Consider the following 22,686-nt stretch of genomic DNA (forward strand, 5'->3'; position numbering starts at 1 on the left):
GGACCGCTACCTCCGCCTTTGTGCAAGGAGGAGCAGGAGGAGCACTGCCAGAGCCCTGCAAAATGACCTCCAGCAGGCCACAAATGTGCATGTGTCTGCTCAAACGGTCAGAAACTCCATGAGGGTGGTATAAGGGCCCGACGTCCACAGGTGAGGGTTGTGCTTACAGCCCAACACAGTGCAGAACGTTTGGCATTTGCCAGAGAACACCAAGATTGGCAAATTCGCCACTGGCGCCCTGTGCTCTTCACAGATGAAAGCAGGTTCACACTGAGCACATGTGACAGACGTGACAGTCTGGAGACGCCGTGGAGAACGTTCTGCTGCCTGCAACATCCTCCAGCATGACCGGTTTGGCGGTGGGTCAGTCATGGTGTGGGGTGGCATTTCTTTGGGGGGCCGCACAGCCCTCCATGTGCTTGCCAGAGGTAGCCTGACTGCCATTAGGTACCGAGATGAGATCCTCAGACCCCTTGTGAGAACATATGCTGGTGTGGTTGGCCCTGGGTTCCTCCTAATGCAAGACAATGCTAGACCTCATGTGGCTGGAGTGTGTCAGCAGTTCCTGCAAGAGGAAGGCATTGATGCTATGGACTGGCCCGCCAAATCCAGACCTCCATGGGTTGATCAATTTGATTTCCATTGATAATTTTTGTGTGATTTTGTTGTCAGCACATTCAACTACGTAAAGAAAAAAGTATTTAATAAGAATATTTCATTCATTCAGATCTAGGATGTGTTATTTTAGTGTTCCCTTTTTTTGAGCAGTGTATATTATTTATATTCCAGACTCAGGTTCGGAAGCTAATTTCCTGTAATCTGTTTTGGGGTTTTATACAGTGTATATATTACCTGTTTGTCATTTAGCAGACACTCTTTTCCAGAGCGACTTACAGTAGTGAGTGCAGACATTTTCATACTTTTCCCCCGTACTGGTAGCCCGTGGGAGTCGAACCCACTACCCTAGCGTTGCAAGCACCACGCTCTACCAACAGAGCTCATTTGAATATTTCTACTATTAGTTATTCTGTTTTTACACACTGCATACTTATTTACAGTATCTACTGCTCTAGATATTGGTAGTTTATCTTATGTAAATGAATCTGGTGTAGTTGCGTATAGAATGCATTTGGATTACAGTTACAGCACTATTTGGGTTTTTAATTGGATTAGTTACGACATTTCATAATGTCTTTCTTTTTACGATTTAGAGAATGTGAGTATTGTTTTGTATTGCTAGGTATAACTGCACTGTTGGAGCTAGAAACACAACATTTCGCTGCACCTACGATAACATCTGCAAATCTGTGTCCGCGACCAACAAACATTGATTTGAAATATAGCGATTTAGGGGCAGACCAGCTAACCTCACAACAGCAGTAACAAACAGAATAAGGGGGAAACACTGAATCTAGTAACTGCTCCTCCATCTTAAATATTACATGTAAATTGGAATGCCACATCTCTAGATACACATCCCTGGTTACAATGACTGGTTCCTACGAGGTCATCTGTGACAGTGAGTGTGTCTCAATTGGCACCCTATTCCCTATACAGCGCACTACTTTTGACCAGAGCACTATGGGATGCCATTTGGTATGCAGCCAGTGTGATAATGACCACTATTTCAGACGGGGAGAGAACTCTCCTGTTGTTATTACCAGAGCTCTGTGTATGTGTCCCCTGGGGCCTTCTCTAGAATCTCACTGTGTTGCTGCTTAGACCTGGGTTCAAATACTATTTGAAATAATTCAAAATACTGTAGCTGGGCTTGACTGAGCTTATCTGTTGCAATGGAATCAACAGCAAAGTCTCAAAAGCCATGCCCATCTGGCACTCCAGGCAAGCTAAGTCATTTTGAATTGACTTCAAATAGTATTTGAACCCAGGTCTGCTACTTTCTTACTGTGTTGCTATGTCACAGGGTTAGCTAGCGTGCTGCAGCTGAATTGACAGCCTGCTAAAGATGTGTGTGTGTGTGTGTGTGTGTGTGTGTGTGTGTGTGTGTGTGTGTGTGTGTGTGTGTGTGTGCGCTGGAAAGCCGCAGTGGAAACAACTGATTATCTGAGACAGTCTCCCACTGGCAAATCAATACATCACTACATCTGAATCCTGAGCCTGCATTTGGGCTTTCATTTGACAAAAAACTTCCAGTGTTTACCTTTGAAATACACTGCAGATGCAGAGATGAAGCATAAGTATAGTAGGTAAGAAACAGGGAATATTATGGCCACAAAAAAACCTAGTTAGCTTTGTTTCGAAATGTATAATACAATGGAATGGAAAATAACTTATTCAATCCCCTTCAATAGGGCAGTTAGATCTGTACTGGTACTGTCCCTTCCTTCGATTTAATCTTGTTCAACAGCTGTTCACTGGTTTAAACACCCCATTACTCATTCTACAGGGCCCAGGCTGCTTTAAAGGGATACTTTGGGATGTTGGCATTGAGTACCTGTCTCTATTTCACCAGAGTCAGATGAATTTATGGATACCATTTTCATGTCTCTGTGTGCAGTTTGAAGGAAGTTGCTAACTAGCGCTAGTGCAATTTCTAACTAGCATTCGTGCAATAACTGGAAGACTATGGGTACCTGCTAGAATGCTAGTAGATACCCATAGAATTCCAGTCATTGCACTAACACTAGTTAGCATTGGCTCATGAATACCACTAACTTCCTTCACACTGGAAACGGAGACATAAAAATGGTATCCACAAGTGCATCTTACTGAGGAAGTAGATAAATGGCCTCATTGCCAACATCCCAAAGTATCCCTTTAACATGTGTATCAAGATCCCTCAGATGGGCTGAGGCTATTTGCATGATGACAATGTTAAACCTACAGTCTGGGATTGGTACATAAATTTTTGGTCTTTAACATGTATAATATACAGTGTACCCACTGATAATTGAATCCCTGATTGTGGCATTAAGAGAGCTGATGAAGTCTTATAGCGGTGTATGACTGGAGACGATGGCGATGATGCAACAGGCCGCCTACCTTGGGAGAGAACACAGACATTTGCATGCCTTAGGAGAGGCATCGCTAGTGAGTCATCCTGAAGAACAGAACCTTTAACACCTACACACTCAAGACCGGGAACACGGGGATGCTACAGACAATTAAATCAGATTTAAAATGTCATTAGAACTACTTCAGCGCCACTTTGGCGAGCAGGGGACGTGGGTTTCGGCATATCATTTGGTATCGACACTGCCAGGCACTACAATCAGAAAACATTTCATCAGAAGAAGCACTTAAGAGTTTCATTACAAAGGTAGGGAATATGAAGACAGGGAAAGTGCTACAGATGGACATTGTTTCAGTGTTGAGTCCTGAAGGGTATCTAACTTCCATTATTATGATATGGACATGGATAATAATGATGGTCATGGATAGGGTTTATATAGTGCTATTTCAAGTGTTCAAAGCATTTAATCTCTAGTAGTTTTAAGTAATTCTAAGTATTTTATGTTATGGCAGAGACCATGATTGCATTCTTACAGCACAAGAATGCTTTATCTAGTCATTGATTTTGATTGAATTGGGCAGGAAATATTTGACTTGTACTATATCTGTAATTATGTACAGATGTAGGATTTTAATTTTAGCTAGTTTGCTACAGCAGGAAAATTATCCTGCAGCAAAGGAAATGTGAATTATTATGTGAATTATAATTAATGGACATTTTTATAGGGGTTTGCTACATTTTTCAGAAGGGAAAATCAAGTTTTACATTGCCTGCATTTCAAGAAAGTTCTTGCAACAGGGTGATCAAATTAAGATCTTACATATGTAGTCCCAGACCTAGATTAAGCCTACTCTTAGACAGAAAAACACTTTGCTCTTAGGGCCGGTTTCCAGGACACAGAATAAGTCTATTGCTGCACTAAAAAACACTTTGCTCTTAGGGCCGGTTTCCAGGACACAGAATAAGTCAGAAAAATTAATCCATGCTTTTGTCACTTCTAGGTTAGACTACTGCAATGCTCTACTTTCCGGCTACCCGGATAAAGCACTAAATAAACTTCAGTTAGTGCTAAATACGGCTGCTAGAATCCTGACTAGAACCAAAAAATTTGATCATATTACTCCAGTGCTAGCCTCTCTACACTGGCTTCCTGTCAAAGCAAGGGCTGATTTCAAGGTTTTACTGCTAACCTACAAAGCATTACATGGGCTTGCTCCTACCTATCTCTCTGATTTGGTCCTGCCGTACATACCTACACGTACGCTACGGTCACAAGACGCAGGCCTCCTAATTGTCCCTAGAATTTCTAAGCAAACAGCTGGAGGCAGAGCTTTCTCCTATAGAGCTCCATTTTTATGGAACGGTCTGCCTACCCATGTCAGAGACGCAAACTCGGTCTCAACCTTTAAGTCTTTACTGAAGACTCATCTCTTCAGGGGTCATATGATTGAGTGTAGTCTGGCCCAGGAGTGGGAAGGTGAACGGAAAGGCTCTGGAGCAACGAACCGCCCTTGCTGTCTCTGCCTGGCCGGTTCCCCTCTTTCCACTGGGATTCTCTGCCTCTAACCCTATTACAGGGGCTGAGTCACTGGCTTACTGGGGCTCTCTCATGCCGTCCCTGGAGGGGTGCGTCACCTGAGTGGGTTGATTCACTGTTGTGGTCATCCTGTCTGGGTTGGCGCCCCCCCCTTGGGTTGTGCCGTGGCGGAGATCTTTGTGGGCTATACTCAGCCTTGTCTCAGGATGGTAAGTTGGTGGTTGAAGATATCCCTCTAGTGGTGTGGGGGCTGTGCTTTGGCAAAGTGGGTGGGGTTATATCCTTCCTGTTTGGCCCTGTCCGGGGGTGTCCTCGGATGGGGCCACAGTGTCTCCTGACCCCTCCTGTCTCAGCCTCCAGTATTTATGCTGCAGTAGTTTATGTGTCGGGGGGCTAGGGTCAGTTTGTTATATCTGGAGTACTTCTCCTGTCCTGTGTGAATCTAAGTGTGCGTTCTCTAATTCTCTCCTTCTCCCTTTCTTTCTCTCTCTCGGAGGACCTGAGCCCTAGGACCATGCCCCAGGACTACCTGACATGATGACTCCTTGCTGTCCCCAGTCCACCTGGCCATGCTGCTGCTCCAGTTTCAACTGACCTGAGCCCTATGACCATGCCCCAGGACTACCTGACATGATGACTCCTTGCTGTTCCCAGTCCACATGCTGCTGCTCCAGCACTTTGAGATATCAGCTGATGTACGAATGGCTATATAAATAAAATTGATTTGCTTTGATAAACCATTTATAACCCGTAATAGCCTTCATAAACCATTTATAACCCTTAATAGCCTTCATAAACCATTTATAACCTGTAATAGTCTTCATTGACCATTTATAACCCTTAATAGTCTTCATAAACCATTTATAACCCTTAATAGCCTTCATAAACCATTTATAACCCTTAATAGCCTTCATAAACCATTTATAACCCTTTTCAATTGAGACCTCTAATTGAACGTATATGCCAGCCCAGGACGAGGCTTTACCCTGGGTCCGGGAAACTAGCCCGTAGAGTTTAGGCTGATGGATCTATTCTATGGGGACATTATAGCAGGTGGCTGACCTGGTCATTTTATTTTTATTTTTATTTTTTTAACCTTTATTTTACTAGGCAAGTCAGTTAAGAACAAATTCTTATTTTCAATGACGGCCTAGGAACAGTGGGTTAACTGCCTGTTCAGGGGTAGAACGACAGATTTGTACCTTGTCAGCTCGGGGATTCGAACTTGCAACCTTTCGGTTACTAGTCCAACGGTCTAACCACTAGGTTACCCTGCCGCCCCTCAACTTTGCGAACCAAAGTTGAGGAACCTTTATCTAAACATATTCATTAGACCAGAGCATGGAGCCCAAACTAACACATTCAGAGCTTGGTGTCCATCATTATAAACACTGAAAAGCTGAACGTAGAAATGAACACACATTCATTATACATCTGTTTCATATGCGCATATTCAAAGAATTGGGCATTTTTCAAACAAAGCAAACAACACAAAAAAATATGTCATACAAGTGGTTCACCTGCGATGGCACTACACGGCGTAATAATGACTATATGCAAATACAGCAGGGGATCAAACATATTTTGTTCGCTGGAGAGCCACATTGGCACAAGCCTATGTAGGTAGTAATGACGGTGTTGTTTTGTACAGAGAATTTCATTGAGCTCTTGAAAATGCAACAATGAATGTACTCACAGGGAGTATAATAAATTAATGCATTATGAATTCAAACAACGCTTCCCAAATGTACAAGGACACACAGTATTTCTATGGTGATTTGTTGTGTGTGGAAAAAAGAAGCTTGCCACTGATTCAGAACTTTCAATGTGAAAATGTATCTCATGTAAGGTATGTGCAGTGGTGTAAAGTACTTAGGTAAAAATACTTTAAAGTACTAATTAAGTCGTTTTTTGATGGTATATGTACCTCACTTTACAATTTATTTTTGGCCATTTTTTACTACATTCCTAAAGAAAATAATGTACTTTTTACTCCACACCCAAAAGTACTTGCTACATTTTGAATGCTTAGAAAAGCAGGAAAATGGTCCAATTTGAAATGATTGCTTTTGATACTTAAGTATATTTAAAACCAAATACTTTTAGACTTTTACTCAAGTAGTATTTTACTGGGTGACTTTCACTTTTACTTGAGTCATTTTCTGTTAAAACCATTCCCTGCAGTAGAATAACAGTCATCTGTGATGTATATAAAGTGTAATATTGGGATGCAAACTCCAAATGGAATATATATCCAACATGTTACAGGTGTCGTCTTTTTTAAAAGTCCATAACCATGTGTGTAAGGTGTATACTTTTGTTTCAAAGTAGATTATTTAAGACTACCAAGAAACACTCTGTGTTACCCTGATTTAGCCCACAGCATTAAAAGGTTTTAATTTATCTTTATTTTTACACAAGTATGAAAATTGGGTACTTTTTACACCACTGGGTATGTACATGTATGTCAATCTTTTCAAACCAAGCTCATGACTTGTGGAGTCCAGCATAAGGGTGAGTACCCACAAGGTAATTGTTTTTAAAAATCTGTGGTTCAAGTGGTTGATTTGACAAAAAATATAAAATAATATATATAATATATATACAGATTTTAAAATCAATTACAGAGATACTATGTAATTGAACACAGGTTGGTTATCAGTGTTTTACAGGTTCTATCCTGAGGCCTGCAGTCGCTGTTCAGACATGAGTACAGTGCAAACACACACACAAAGAGAAGTAGTCATTCTCTACACACACACACACACACACACACACACACACACACACACACACACACACACACACACACACAATTACAGTGCCTAAACCCTCTCCGATTCCTCTCATTAACCCAATGTGTCCATCCCAAACAGGGCAGGGTGCCAGAAGAGAAGGAATAGGTGAGAATGAATAAAAAGTATTGAAAGACACCCACTTGCGTTTCTTGCCACAGTTTTTCCAATCCACTTTCCTACCTTTACAAACATCCATTATGTTCATTTGAAACAGGCTGTTGTTGCAGGGGGGCATCAAAACCATCTATTTTGTTTTTGTTGCATTAAAAAAAATGTCAGTTCATTGAAAACCTCCACGAGGTACAGCTAGAAGAGGTCCCCCACCAGGCACGACCCTGATAGCCTGGTTCCTCTCTAGGTTTCTTCCTAGGTTCCTGCCTTTTTTAGGGAGTTTTTCTTAGCCACTGTGCTTCTACATCTGCTCTTTGGGATTTTAGGCTGGGTATCTGTATAGCACTTTGTGACAAAAGCTGATGTAAAAATAACTTTATAAAATAAATATGATTGAATGATTAAAATTAAAGAGCACAACTACCCGTGAAATGAATTAAGAATTGAAATCTGTTTTGCTGTTACTTTGAATTGTTTGTCATCATCGGCCATCCCTTTGTCTCCAGGGCCCTACATGTTTCGACGTCAGCAGGTGTTCACAGACAGGAGGGGAAGGAGAGATCATGACAGTATCTTGCCCCAGCATTTCATATGTTTCTGTGGATTTAGTACAAAGCCAAAGTTTTATGAACAAAATGGTTCAATATGATTTATTACCTCCCATTTTACATGCTGAAAATGAACATAAACTCAATGTTCTACACTATTTTGCTTTCTAGACTATTTTGCTTTCTACACTATTTTGCTTTCTACACTATTTTGTCCATTTGAAAAAGAAATTGAGAACATAATATTTATCATCACATGATTGTGTCTAGTGTCAGTCTGACACATATGTAACATTTATAAAGAAGTGAGGCGTGCTTCACTCGTGACTCAAACTGGCCTGGCCCAGTCACAAACACGCACTCACTCGCAGTTGGAGCCAGTTGAAAGTGAATCCAATTGTCTGTTTGATGTTAGTGTGACACCTCTCTGTGTCAGTGACAGAGAGGTAGGGATTATCTAGAGGCCTCAGAGCAGTCACACTAACATCAAACAGACAATTGGATTCACTTTCAACTGGCTCCAACTATGAGTAAGTACGTTTTAAAGCCCACTTTAATGAACAATACCTTTAAAAGGCTTAATAGCCTTCATAAACCATTTATAACCCTTAATAGCCTTCATAAGGCCTTGGTCTACACGGACATGTTCTGGCCTGGTTTAGATCTTATCTGTCGGAAAGATATCAGTTTGTCTCTGTGAATGGTTTGTCCTCTGACAAATCAACTGTAAATTTCGGTGTTCCTCAAGGTTCCGTTTTAGGACCACTATTGTTTTCACTATATATTTTACCTCTTGGGGATGTTATTCGAAAACATAATGTTAACTTTCACTGCTATGCGGATGACACACAGCTGTACATTTCAATGAAACATGGTGAAGCCCCAAAATTGCCCTCGCTAGAAGCATGTGTTTCAGACATAAGGAAGTGGATGGCTGCAAAATTTCTACTATTAAACTCGGACAAAACAGAGATGCTTGTTCTAGGTCCCAAGAAACAAAGAGATCTTCTGTTGAATCTGACAATTAATCTTAATGGTTGTACAGTCGTCTCAAATAAAACTGTGAAGGACCTCGGCGTTACTCTGGACCCTGATCTCTCTTTTGAAGAACATATCAAGACCATTTCGAGGACAGCTTTTTTCCATCTACGTAACATTGCAAAAATCAGAAACTTTCTGTCCAAAAATGATGCAGAAAAATTAATCCATGCTTTTGTCACTTCTAGGTTAGACTACTGCAATGCTCTACTTTCCGGCTACCCGGATAAAGCACTAAATAAACTTCAGTTAGTGCTAAATACGGCTGCTAGAATCCTGACTAGAACCAAAAAATTTGATCATATTACTCCAGTGCTAGCCTCTCTACACTGGCTTCCTGTCAAAGCAAGGGCTGATTTCAAGGTTTTACTGCTAACCTACAAAGCATTACATGGGCTTGCTCCTACCTATCTCTCTGATTTGGTCCTGCCGTACATACCTACACGTACGCTACGGTCACAAGACGCAGGCCTCCTAATTGTCCCTAGAATTTCTAAGCAAACAGCTGGAGGCAGAGCTTTCTCCTATAGAGCTCCATTTTTATGGAACGGTCTGCCTACCCATGTCAGAGACGCAAACTCGGTCTCAACCTTTAAGTCTTTACTGAAGACTCATCTCTTCAGGGGGTCATATGATTGAGTGTAGTCTGGCCCAGGAGTGGGAAGGTGAACGGAAAGGCTCTGGAGCAACGAACCGCCCTTGCTGTCTCTGCCTGGCCGGTTCCCCTCTTTCCACTGGGATTCTCTGCCTCTAACCCTATTACAGGGGCTGAGTCACTGGCTTACTGGGGCTCTCTCATGCCGTCCCTGGAGGGGGTGCGTCACCTGAGTGGGTTGATTCACTGTTGTGGTCATCCTGTCTGGGTTGGCGCCCCCCCCTTGGGTTGTGCCGTGGCGGAGATCTTTGTGGGCTATACTCAGCCTTGTCTCAGGATGGTAAGTTGGTGGTTGAAGATATCCCTCTAGTGGTGTGGGGGCTGTGCTTTGGCAAAGTGGGTGGGGTTATATCCTTCCTGTTTGGCCCTGTCCGGGGGTGTCCTCGGATGGGGCCACAGTGTCTCCTGACACCTCCTGTCTCAGCCTCCAGTATTTATGCTGCAGTAGTTTATGTGTCGGGGGGCTAGGGTCAGTTTGTTATATCTGGAGTACTTCTCCTGTCCTGTGTGAATCTAAGTGTGCGTTCTCTAATTCTCTCCTTCTCCCTTTCTTTCTCTCTCTCGGAGGACCTGAGCCCTAGGACCATGCCCCAGGACTACCTGACATGATGACTCCTTGCTGTCCCCAGTCCACCTGGCCATGCTGCTGCTCCAGTTTCAACTGACCTGAGCCCTATGACCATGCCCCAGGACTACCTGACATGATGACTCCTTGCTGTTCCCAGTCCACATGCTGCTGCTCCAGCACTTTGAGATATCAGCTGATGTACGAAAGGCTATATAAATAAAATTGATTTGCTTTGATAAACCATTTATAACCCGTAATAGCCTTCATAAACCATTTATAACCCTTAATAGCCTTCATAAACCATTTATAACCTGTAATAGTCTTCATTGACCATTTATAACCCGTAATAGTCTTCATAAACCATTTATAACCCTTAATAGCCTTCATAAACCATTTATAACCCGTAATAGCCTTCATAAACCATTTATAACCCGTAATAGTCTTCATAAACCATTTATAACCCTAAATAGTATTCATTGACCATTTATAACCCTTAATAGTCTTCATAAACCATTTATAACCCTTAATAGTCTTCATAAACTATTTATTACCCGTAATAGCCTTCATAAACCATTTATTACCCTTAATAGCCTTCATTAACCATTTATTACCCTTAATAGTCTTCATAAACCATTTATAACATTTAATAACCTTCATAAAGGCTACTTCTGATGTCTTAATTTCTTGTTATTTTTTGGGGAGGGGAAATTATGTGTGTATTATTGTATTGCTAGATATTGCTGCACTGTTGGAGCTAGAAACATCAGCATTTCGCTGCACCTGCGATAACATCTGCAAAACTGTGTATGTGACCAATAAACTTTGATTTGATAAAGCCTTGATATTGCTTGCGAAATGGCATTCCTTGTTATACAAAGATTAACAACAGAGTTATCCCTCATTTGGCAAAGCACCAGATTAAAGTAAGACTTTGCTTATAAATGCGTATGAAGGATATATAAAGCATCTATACATTGTTCATTTAAAACAGCACCCAGATTTTCCTATTATTTCGATGACAATATTTTTGAAAGAAGTCATGGTTGATATACACTGAGTGTACAAAACATTAGGAAAACCTTTCTAATATTGAGTTGCACCCCCTGAACCGCCTCAAATCGCCTGGGCATGAATGCTACAAGGTGTCGAAAGCGTTCCACAGGGATGCTGGCCCATGTCGACTCCAAAGCTTCCCACAGTTATGTCGAATTGGCTGGATGTCCTTTGGGTGGTGCACCATTCTTGATACACAAAGGAAACTGATGAGCCTGAAAAACCCATCAGCGTTGCACACTCAAACGGGTGTGCCTGGCACATTCTACCATACTCAGTTCAAAGGCACTTAAATATTTTGTCTTGCCCATTCACCCTCTGAATGGCACACATACAAAATCCATATTTCAATTGTCTCAAGGCTTTAAAATCCTTTAACCTGTTTCCTCCCCTTCATCTACACTTGTTAAAGTGGATTTAAAAAATGACATCAATAAGGGATCATAGCTTTCACCTGGATTCACCTGGTCGGTCTGTCATGGAAAGACCCGTTCCTAATGTTTTGTACACTCAGTGTAGCTAGGTAGGATGTATTTATTTATTTATTTGACAATTTCACACAATACAATCATTGAGGATGACACAAAAATGTTTAAAAAAACATATTTCCATTGTGGTCCTCTTAAATGGTTAAAAAAATAGTAGTTCTAGTCTACACAGTACTGCTAGTTTACTAGGCATAGTGGTTACACATACAGTAGAACACATAACAGTACAAAGGATGACATTGTCATAGCCTAGGCCCTAGAGCAGGACTCCTTCAGTAGATAATCAATATCAGGCTCCTGAACTGAGCTAGATGATGGTTGATGATGGTGATGCCAGGTGAAGCTTCACGTTCGGACGGGAATGATGTCGCTCAGTCTTGATAACTGTATACAGCGTCCCAAATGGCACCCTATTCACAACATAGTGCACACATTTTGACTAGAGCCCTAATGGCCCTGATCAAAAGTAGTGCACCAAATAGGGAATATGGTGCCATTTGGGACTGAGACAGTGGATTGTCTCATCCCAGACGTATCAAGGCATATAGTCACCTAAGTGGGTCAGATCAATCCCAAGCAGGACAAAGTGTTCATGAGGGCATTCATATATTGGCAGAACAGAGGGTTGGAGGCACAGTGTGTATCCCAAATGGCACCATATCCCCTATGTAGTGCACTACTTTTTACCTGGGCATTATATAGGGAATATGGTACCATTTGAGACGCATACCAATCACCACCCCATCAAGACTGCACCCAGTGCCCAGTTTGTCCACTGTAATCTAATGTATGTTCCAATCTCCTTCCAGAAGCCCAGATTAAAGGGAGACACCTGGACAGGGAGATGTGAGGGGACTTGAGGCTGCTTAACTTCCCTCTGATTGGTGAAGGTCGGAGAGATAGGTTGCAGCCAGATAACTCAATTCCATGGAATATATTAGCTGTCTGGAAAGTTAGATCAGAACCATTTTCCTGTGAGGGCTAATGAGAGGGCGTAATGAGTGTGTGTGTATGTGTGTGTGTGTGTGTGCGTTCAGTGTCAGGACAGTCTTCTGTAGAATACATCAATAGCCCATATTCCCAAAAATTCCATACAGAAACTGTAATCATGATTGAAGATTCAATACATTTCCATACCAGTCAAAGGTTTTGGGAAATTGACTATGTGCAGCTCAATAAGAAAACTTAAACTGAAATATAATCTATTTAAAGAATAATTCTGCATTCCTCAGTTTACTGTTGCTATCTGCACTGTTCTGAAAGCCTCTGATCACCCCACGGAGGCCAACAACAAAGTTTAACGACTGCCACAAATCCTGCCTGCGCTCTATGTTGCCATTATGGTTTTTAAGAGGAATCCAATTCACTCAGCATCGAGCCAGCAATAAAACAACTAAATAGATTAAGAAGAACTCCTTGCCTCAGCAATCCAATAACGTGGGTTCCTGTGTTGTCAGGTAGTGATTCACAGAGATAGAGCGTCCCACACCAATTAAAGCCACAGTCTGTGATCTGAGGATACGTTCAATGGTCATTAGGGTGAGATTGGCCCAAGTGAGCCCTTTTGTCAGAAGTTTAATGAAGACTAATCAGGTGAAAGACAGAGACGGACTCATATACTGATGGACTGGAGCCTAATACACTATATATACAAAAGTAGGTGGACACCCCTTAAAATTTGTGGATTCAGTTATTTCAGCCACACCAGTTGGTGACAGGTGTATAAAATCAGGCACACAGTCATGCAATCTGCATAGAGAAACATTGGCAGTAGAATGGCCTTACTGAAGAGCTCAGTGACTTTCAACGTGGCACTGTCATAGGATGCCACCTTTCCAACAAGTCAGTCTGTCAAATTTCTGCCCTGCTAGAGCTGCCCCGGTCAACTGTCAGTGTTGTTATTGTGAAGTGGAAACGTCTAGGAGCAACAACGGCTCAGCCGTGAAGGGGTGGGACACACAAACTCACAGAACGAGAATGCCGAGTGCTGAAGTGTAAAAATGGTCTGTCCTTGGTTGCAACACTCACTAACAAATTCCAAACATCAGCAGGAGAACTGTTCGTCGGGAGCTTCATGACATGGGTTTCTATGGCCGAGCAACCGGACGCAAGCCTGAGATCACCATGCGCAATGCCAAGAGTTGGCTGGAGTGGTGTAAAGCTCACCGCCATTGGACTATGTAGCAGTGGAAACGCGTTCTCTGGCATGATGCGACAGCAAACAATGATGTTCTAGACAATTCTGTGCTCCCAACTTTGTGGAAACAGTTTGGGGAAGGCCATTTCCTGTTTCAGCAGATCGGTGTGGAAGAACTTGACTGGCCTGTACAGAGCCCTGACATCAACCGCATTATACACCTTTGGGATGAATTGGAACATCGATTGCGAGCCTGGTCTTATCGCCCAACATCAGTGCCTGACCTCACTAATGCTCTTGTGGCTGAATGGAAGCAAGTCCCTGCAGCAATGTTCCAACATCTAGTGAAAAGCCTTCCCAGAAGAGTGGAGGCTGTTATAAGGGGGACAAACTCCATATTAATGCCGGAATTTTCTATCCTCTGTGGTCAGCCATCTCTCAATTCAATTCAAAGTGCTTTTTGGCATGGGAAACATATGTTTACATTGCCAAAGCAAGTGAAATAGATAATATAGTTCTCACTCTATCCTCTGTGGTAAACCCTCTCTCTCTATCCCCTGTGGTCAACCATCTCTCTCTATCCCCTGTGGTAAACCCTCTCTCTCTATCCCCTGTGGTCAACCATCTCTCTCCATCCCCTGTGGTCAACCATCTCTCTCTATCCCCTGTGGTCAACCATCTCTCTCCATCCCCTGTGGTCAACCATCTCTCTCTATCCCCTGTGGTCAACCATCTCTCTCCATCCCCTGTGGTCAACCATCTCTCTCCATCCCCTGTGGTCAACCATCTCTCTCCATCCCCTGTGGTCAACCATCTCTCTCCATCCCCTGTGGTCAACCATCTCTCTCCATCCCCTGTGGTCAACCATCTCTCTCCATCCCCTGTGGTCAACCATCTCTCTCCATCCCCCTGTGGTCAACCATCTCTCTCCATCCCCTGTGGTCAACCATCTCTCTCTATCCCCTGTGGTCAACCATCTCTCTCCATCCCCTGTGGTCAACCATCTCCCCCTCTTTCTCTCTCTCCCTCTCCCTCTCTCTAATTTCAATTTAAGGACTTTATTGGCATGGGAAACATACTGTATGTTAACATTGCCAAGCAAGTGAAATAGATAATCAACAAAAGTGAAAAAAACTATTCAAATTAACAGCAAACAATACACTCACAAAAATTCCACAAGAATATGTCTATATACAGTGTTGTAATGATGTGCAAATAGTTGAAGTACAAAGGCGGGAAAAATAAACACAAATATTGGTTGTATTTACAATGGTGTTTGTTCTTCACTGGTTGTGTAAATTGAGGGAAATATGTGTCTCTAATATGGTCATACATTTGGCAGGAGGTTAGGGAAGTGCAGCTCAGTTTCCAACTTATTTTGTTGGCATAGTCTGTCTTCTCTTGAGAGCCAGGTCTGCCTTCAGCTACCTTTCTCAATAGCAAGGCTATGCTCACTGAGTCTGTACATAGCCAAAGATTTCCTTAATTTTGGGTCAGTCACAGTGGTCAGGTATTCTGCCACTGTGTACTCTCTGTTTAGGGTCAAATAGCATTCCAGTTTCTCAGTTTGTTTGTAAATGATTTCCAATGTGTCAAATAATTCTCTTTTTGTTTTCTCATGATTTGGTTAGGTCTAATTGTGTTGCTGTCCTGGGACTTTGTGTTTCTGAACAAAGATCCAGGACCAGCTTGCTTAGGGGACTATTCTCCAGGTTCAATGTTCTGTAGGTGATGGATTTGTTATGGAAGGTTTGGGAATTGCTTGCTTTTAGGTAGTTGTAGAATTTAACGTCTCTTTTCTGGATTTTGATCATTAGCGGGTATCAGCCTAATTCTGCTCTACATGCATTATTTGGTGTTTTACATTGTACACTGAGGATATTTTTGCAGATTTCTGGATGCAGAGTCTCAATTTGGTGTTTGTCCCATTTTGTGAATTATTGGTTGGTGAGTGGACGCCGGACCTCACAACCATAAAGGGCAATGGGTTCGATAACTGAGTATTTTTAGCCAGATCCTAATTGGTATGTCAAATTTGATGTTCCTTTGGATGGCATCGAAGGCCCTTGTTGCCTTGTCTCTCAGCTCGTTCACAGCTTTGTGGAAGTTACCTGTGGTGCTGATGTTTTGGCTGAGGTATGTATAGTGTGCTCTAGGGCAACGGTGTCTAGACGGAATTTGTATTTGTGGTCCTTTTTTGGAAGACAATTATTTTTGTCTTACTGAGATTTACAGTCAGGGCCCAGGTCTGACAGAATCTGTGCAGATTCTATGTGCAGAATCTAGGTGCTGCTGTATGCCCTTCTTGGTTGGTGACAGAAGCAGCAGATCATCAGCAAACAGTAGACATTTGACTTCAGATTCTAGTAGGGTGAGGCCAGGTGCTGCAAACTGTTCTAGTGCCCACGCCAATTCGTTGATATATATGTTGAAGAGGGTGGAGCTTAAGCTGCATCCCTGTCTCACCCCACGGCCCTGTGGATAGAAATTGTTTAGTTTTTTGACAATTTTAACCGGACACTTGTTGTTTGTGTACATGGATTTTATAATGTTGGATGTTTTTCCCCCAACACCACTTTCCATCCATTTGTATAGCAGAAATCAACAAAGCATGAGAAGCCTTTGCCTTTGTTTTGGTTTGTTTGTTTGTCAATTAAAGTGTGTAGGGTGAATACGTGATCTGTCATAAGGTAATTTGGTAAAAAGCCAATTTGACATTTTCTCAGTACATTGTTTTCACTGAGAAAACAAGTCTGCTTTTAATGATAATGCTGAAGATTTTCCCAAGGTTGCTGTTGACGCATATCCCTTGGTAATTTTTGGGGTCTAATTTCTCTCCCCTTTAGTGGATTGGGGTGATCGGTCCTTGGTTCCAAATATTAAGGAAGATGCCAGAGCTGAGGATGGTGTTGTAGTTTAAGTATAGCCAATTGAAATTTGTGGTCTGTATATTTTATAATTTCATTGAGGATACAATCAATCACACAGGCCTTTTTGGGTTGGAGGGTTTGTATTTTTGTCCTGTTGTTCATTCAATGTAATTGGAGAATTCAGTGGGTTCTGGTAGTCTTTAATAGTTGATTCTAAGATTTGTATTTGATCATGTATATGGTTTTACTGTTTGTTCTTTATTATAAAGTCAAAACGATTGGAGAAGTAGTTTATCCATACTTCTCCATTTTGGATAGATAACTCTTCGTGTTGTGTGTATACAGTTTTCAAATTTTCCAAGAAGTGGTTAGATTCTATTGATTTTTCAATTACATTGAGCTGATTTCTGATGCACTGTTCCTTCTTTTTCCGTAGTGTATTTCTGTATTTTAGTGATTCACTATAGTGAAGGCGTAGGCTCAGGTTTCTATGTTTTTGGTTGGATAGGTTTCTCAATTTCTTTCTTAGGTTTTTGCATTCTTCATCAAACCATTTGTCATTGCTGTTAATTTTCTTAGGTTGTCTGCTTTAACTTTTTCGATTTGATAGGCAAGCTAAAAGGTCAAATATAATGTTTAGGTTTTATACGACCATGTTTACACCTTCACTATTACACTGAAACCTATTGCCAAGGAAATTGTCTAAAAGGGATTTAATTTGTTTTGCCTAATAGTTTTTTGGTAGAATTCCATATGATTTTAAATCCATCTATGGCATGTATTAACATTGTTCAGTTCCTCTGGCTTTGATGCCTCATGATTGAGCATAGCTCTGTTTAAGTAGAGTGTGATTTTGCTGTGATCTGATAGGGGTGTCAGTGGACCGATTGTGAACGCTCCGAGAGACTCTGGGTTGAGGTCATTGATAAAATAGTCTACAGTACTACTGCCAAGAAATGAGCTATAGGTGTACCTAACATAGGAGTCCCCTCGAAGCCTACCATTGGCTATGTGCATACCCAGCGTCCGATAGAGCTGCAGGAGATGTGACCCGTTTTTGTTGATTATGTTGTCGTAGTTGTGTCTAGGAGGGTATATGGGGGAGGGAATGCTGTCACCTCCAGGTACAGTGGCGTGCGAAAGTATTCACCACCTTTGGCATTTTTCCTATTTTGTTGCCTTACAACCTGGAATTAAAATGGATTTTTTGGGGGTTTGTATTATTTGATTTACTCAACATGCCTGCTACTTTGGAAATAAAGAAATAAACAAAAAAAATGGAAAACTGGAGCATGCATAACTATTAACCCCTCCCCAAAGCCAATACTTTGTAGAGACACCTTTTGTAGCAATTACAGCTGCAGGTCTCTTGGGGTATGTCTCTATAAGCTTGGTACATCTAGCCATTGGGATTGTTTCCCATTCTTCAAGGCAAAACTGCTCCAGCTCCTTCAAGTTGGATGGGTTCCGCTGGTGTACAGAAATCTTCAAGTCATACCACAGATTCTCAATTGGATTGAGGTCTGGGCTTTGACTAGGCCATTCCAAGACATTCAAAAGTTTCCCCTTAAACCACTCGATGGTTGCTTTATCAGTATGCTTAGGGTCATTGTCCTGCTGGAAGGTCGATGAAAAACATCCCCACAACATGATGCTGCCACCAACATGCTTCACTGTGGGGATGGTTCAAAGTTTCAGATATTTTGTTCTGTACTTTTCCACAACTTTGTCCCTGCCCTGTTTGGAGAGCTCCTTGGTCTTCATGGTGCCGCTTGCTTGGTGGTGCCCCTTGCTTAGTGGTGTTGCAGACTCTGGGGCCTTTCAGAACGGGTGCATATATACTGAGATCATGTGAAAGATCATGTGACACTTAAAGTCCACCTGTGTGCAATCTATTTAACTAATTATGTGACTTCTGAAGGTAATTGGTTGCACCAGATCTTATTTAGGGGCTTCATAGCAAAGGGGGTGAATACATATGCATGCACCACTTTTCAGTTTTTAATTTTTAGTAATTTTTAGCAAAACAAGTAATTTTTTTCAATTCACTTCACCAGTTTGGGCTATTTTGTGCTTGTCTATTACATTAAATCCAAATAAAAATGTATTTAACTTACAGGTTGTAATGCAACAAAATAGGAAAAACGCCAAGCGGGATGAATGCTTTTGCAAGGCACTGTAGGTGTTAGTCCCCCTGTGTGCTGAGGGTGTCGGATTCTTGTCCAGTTCTGGCATTTTGGTCGATACAAACTAGTAGATGTCCCTGAGCCTGGAAATTGTTGATCTCCCCCTCTAGGATGGAGAAGCTGTCATTGTTAAAATATGGGATTATTTTGGGGGGGATATAGGTAGCACACATGAGGACGTTTGTCTCTGTTGAGACAATTTCCTTATTAATTTCGAGCCAGATGTAAAATGTTCCCGTTTTAAATCATTTATTAGAGTGGGTTATGTCTGCTCTATACCAAATTAGCATACCTCCTGAGTTTCTTCCCTGTTTCACACCTGGTAGTTTGGTGGATGGGACTACCAGCTCCCTGTAAGCTACCATGTTTCTTGTAGGATGACAATATGTTTTTCCAATTTCTTTGATGAAGTCTGGTTTCCTGCTCTTTAGGCCAAAGGCAGATGACCTCTGACCTTGTATATTCCAGGATAAGATAGTCAAAGCTTTGTGTTCCATAGCGTCTAATGTTGTTTTTGTGTAGTTTAGGCCCGGACCATCACAGTAGGTGTGAGCAGAGCATGTTGAGCATCTGATACATGGGGATTGGGCGGGTGTAATAGTGGGAGATGGGCTTGTTGTTCTGCGCACGGCCTGGGCATATGTCCTGGGGCAGCGGGCATGGAGTAGGCAGAAGGGGCATTGGTCTGATATGGGGGGGGCCTATATAGGGTGTGGCCAGAGTTTGCTTGGGGTGGTCTTAGCTGGTTGGGATGTGGCTGGTGATGCTGTGGTCCGGCCCTAGGCCCTCTTGATGTGGGTTCTCTTGTTGCAGGTTCTTCGGGAGGGGGTCTTGCAGGTCTGGGAGGGTGTCTCGCTGGTCTGGGCGGGGTGTCTGTTGCTCTGTTGCTCCTGTGTGAGGTGCTGGGGCTGCGGTTGAGGGTGATGTCCTTCAGGGTCTTGGCAAAAGTTGGGATTGCTGCCTAGTAGAGGTTTACCTGGTCATAAAGGCTGTTCAAGTCCAGGGTGGAGTGGTGGGTCAGGTAGACATTAGGTTTTGAGGCACAGTCTCGTGAAATGTTTGCATTCACCCGCTGTGGCAGGGTGAAAGTATTTTTTGGTTACAGGGTGGAGATAACCACTTGAGCATTTTCAATCACTCCCTTGAGTGCTGTTGCCACCCTTTCCAGCTGGCCCTCAGGTCATGTGTGCCTGTGTGAATTATGATGTGGCTGGGGGACCCAAGTCTGTCCTCTGACAACAGCTCCAGGGCATGCCTAGTGTTTGTAGACCAGAGTTTAGCCACTTTGTGTTTGGTCAAAAAGTTAATCCTCTTGAATGTATTTGCCATTTGAGTCAATGAGGAGCACAATCTCACAATCTATGTTGGGTTGGTGGGTCCTGTGTTGTCTGTCCCATTGTGGTGTTGAGGTTGTGGTCTGGGTCTGAGGTGGGCTGTTCTGCTGGCTTGTCTGGGGGAGTGTCCTGCTCTGTGTCACACAGCTTTCTGAACTTGTCCTTCAGTGCCATGTGTGCCTCTTTAAGTTCTCTCATCTCAGTCCGTAAAGCAGCCAGCTCTCTTAGACAGTCGTCCATCTCCACCTTCTGCCCTCCGGGTCTTGTTGGGGGGGTGTTGTTGTGCTGGTCTGTTTTGTGGGCTTGTTCTGTCTGGATTGTGTGGACTGGCTCTCTGAGCTCCACCATGTCTCTCTCCAGCTCTGTGAATTTATCTCCTCAATGATGGAGGAGTCATCACAGTGAGAGTTTTTCCATGTTGTGCTCACTCTTTGATCCCATAAAAGTCCTGCTGGAACTGCATGAGGATTCCCTGCATCATTACTGTACCAGACTTGAATATGTTGACAGAGGTTGTTTCAATACCCTCAATGTCCAGTATTCTGAGTTTCCACCCTGGGCCAATACCCTCTCTCTTGACATAGGGGTAGTGTGCTCTTAAAGCACTGTGCCATTCTAGGGGATGTGTGGGAAATGAAGTTGATTACATTCCCCTCTTTGTAGCAGTCAGCAAATAGTGTCTCTGGATTGTCCTTGAGGAGCTTCTTTTTGTACTTATTCCTTGCATTGTTATTTTTTTATATCCTGTAATTGTAGTGACCTCTGGACAGGGATTTGTCATTGGGGAAACTTTCCTGCCATTGTTGGGCTCAAGAGTTTTCACACATCTGACTTCACATTTCAGTGCTAATTGAAGGTGATGCCAGGTCTGTTCTGTCCGAGCAGCTTGGTATCTTAGTTTACTTATTAACTTAGCTTAATATATCAAAATTACCTAGAGATTATTGTGTTTTACTTTTTGGCTTCAGAAATAGCTTCAGACTGAATATTACTCAATCAGTTCTGTGTTGGATGGTATTTCCAGGTTCCGCTGTGTTTCTTCTGCAGGTTTTGGATTGTTAGAAGTTTTTTCTTGATAGTCCTTAGTAGTAATAGTCCATTCAGTTAATCTTGTCCAAATCAAGGTTTTAGGTATGGAATTTTGATTTGGATTGAAGGTTTTGATGTTAGGGTTAGTATCCTGTATAAGTCCTTGCAAAAATATATATAGTTTATCTACATTTATCTATCTCTAATTCTATATTTTTTGCAGAAGAACTCAGGAGCCCATGTGCTCTCTCTAACCACATAATTACCTTCACTTGTTTAGCCAACAGAAAGACAGGCTGGCCAGATAAACCTGTCCAAGATAATTAATGGTGCAGATTCAGCAGCTTTCTCAACTAAACTCAGACATATTGGACATAAATCCTCAACTTAGTTAACACAACACTTGGTGCCTGTCGTAGACTGCAGGCAGTACAGTTTCTTGGAGCCTGGTCAGCTAACACACACACACCCCCCCCCCCCCCCCCGACACATGCACTCACACACCGAGTTTAGTATACTATGACACTTCAAAAAGCCCTTCTGCCTCCAATATTCCCTTTCTACTTTGGGGGATTGGGACTCAGTAGTGAACAGCAAGACAGATGCTGTTGGGATGGAAGTCTGTGCCAAGACCGGGGGCAGGACAGGTTCAGTGTCAACACCAGAAGCCAAAACCATGTTAGACACCATGGAACCGGAGCCACCGGCCAAATCCTACATTTCCTGTAGCCGCCAGTATCCTGTAAGGCCTAATTTATCATGGAGGAACATCGGAACCCCTTCCTCTCCCTCAGCACCCTATCTTTGCCCCCTATTTGTCTGTGTTTACCTGAAGTGGAAGTGCCAATAAATCTATGTCGGTCATTTATCCGACAAGCGCACGGCAGGAGCTGAAGTCAAGATACATTTATCAAACTCCTTGAGAACTCTGGGACACCATTTAACAACGCTTCCATGGGACAGAGGTGCATTATAATAAATTGTAACGCAACTGAGATGTGTTGTAATTAAGCAATAAGGCCAGAAGAGTTGTGGTATACGGCCAATATACTACGGCTAAGGGATGTTCTTATGCACAATGCAACGCAGAGTGTCTGGATACAGCCCTTACCATGATATATATATATATACCACAAACCCCTGAGATGCCTTATTGCTATTATAAACTGGTTACCAACGTAATTAGAGCAGTAAAAATAAATGTTTTGTCATACCCATGGTATACTGTCTGATATACCACGGTTTTCAGCCAATCAGCATTCAGGGCTTGAACCACCCAGTTTATAATAACATATAACGTATTATGCGGCTGCCTTCCATCGTACTAAAGTGTATTATAGTATGCTATTAACACTGCTGC

The sequence above is a fragment of the Oncorhynchus nerka genome, linkage group LG10 (genome assembly GCF_034236695.1).
Source record: "Oncorhynchus nerka isolate Pitt River linkage group LG10, Oner_Uvic_2.0, whole genome shotgun sequence".
NCBI lineage: Eukaryota > Metazoa > Chordata > Actinopteri > Salmoniformes > Salmonidae > Oncorhynchus > Oncorhynchus nerka.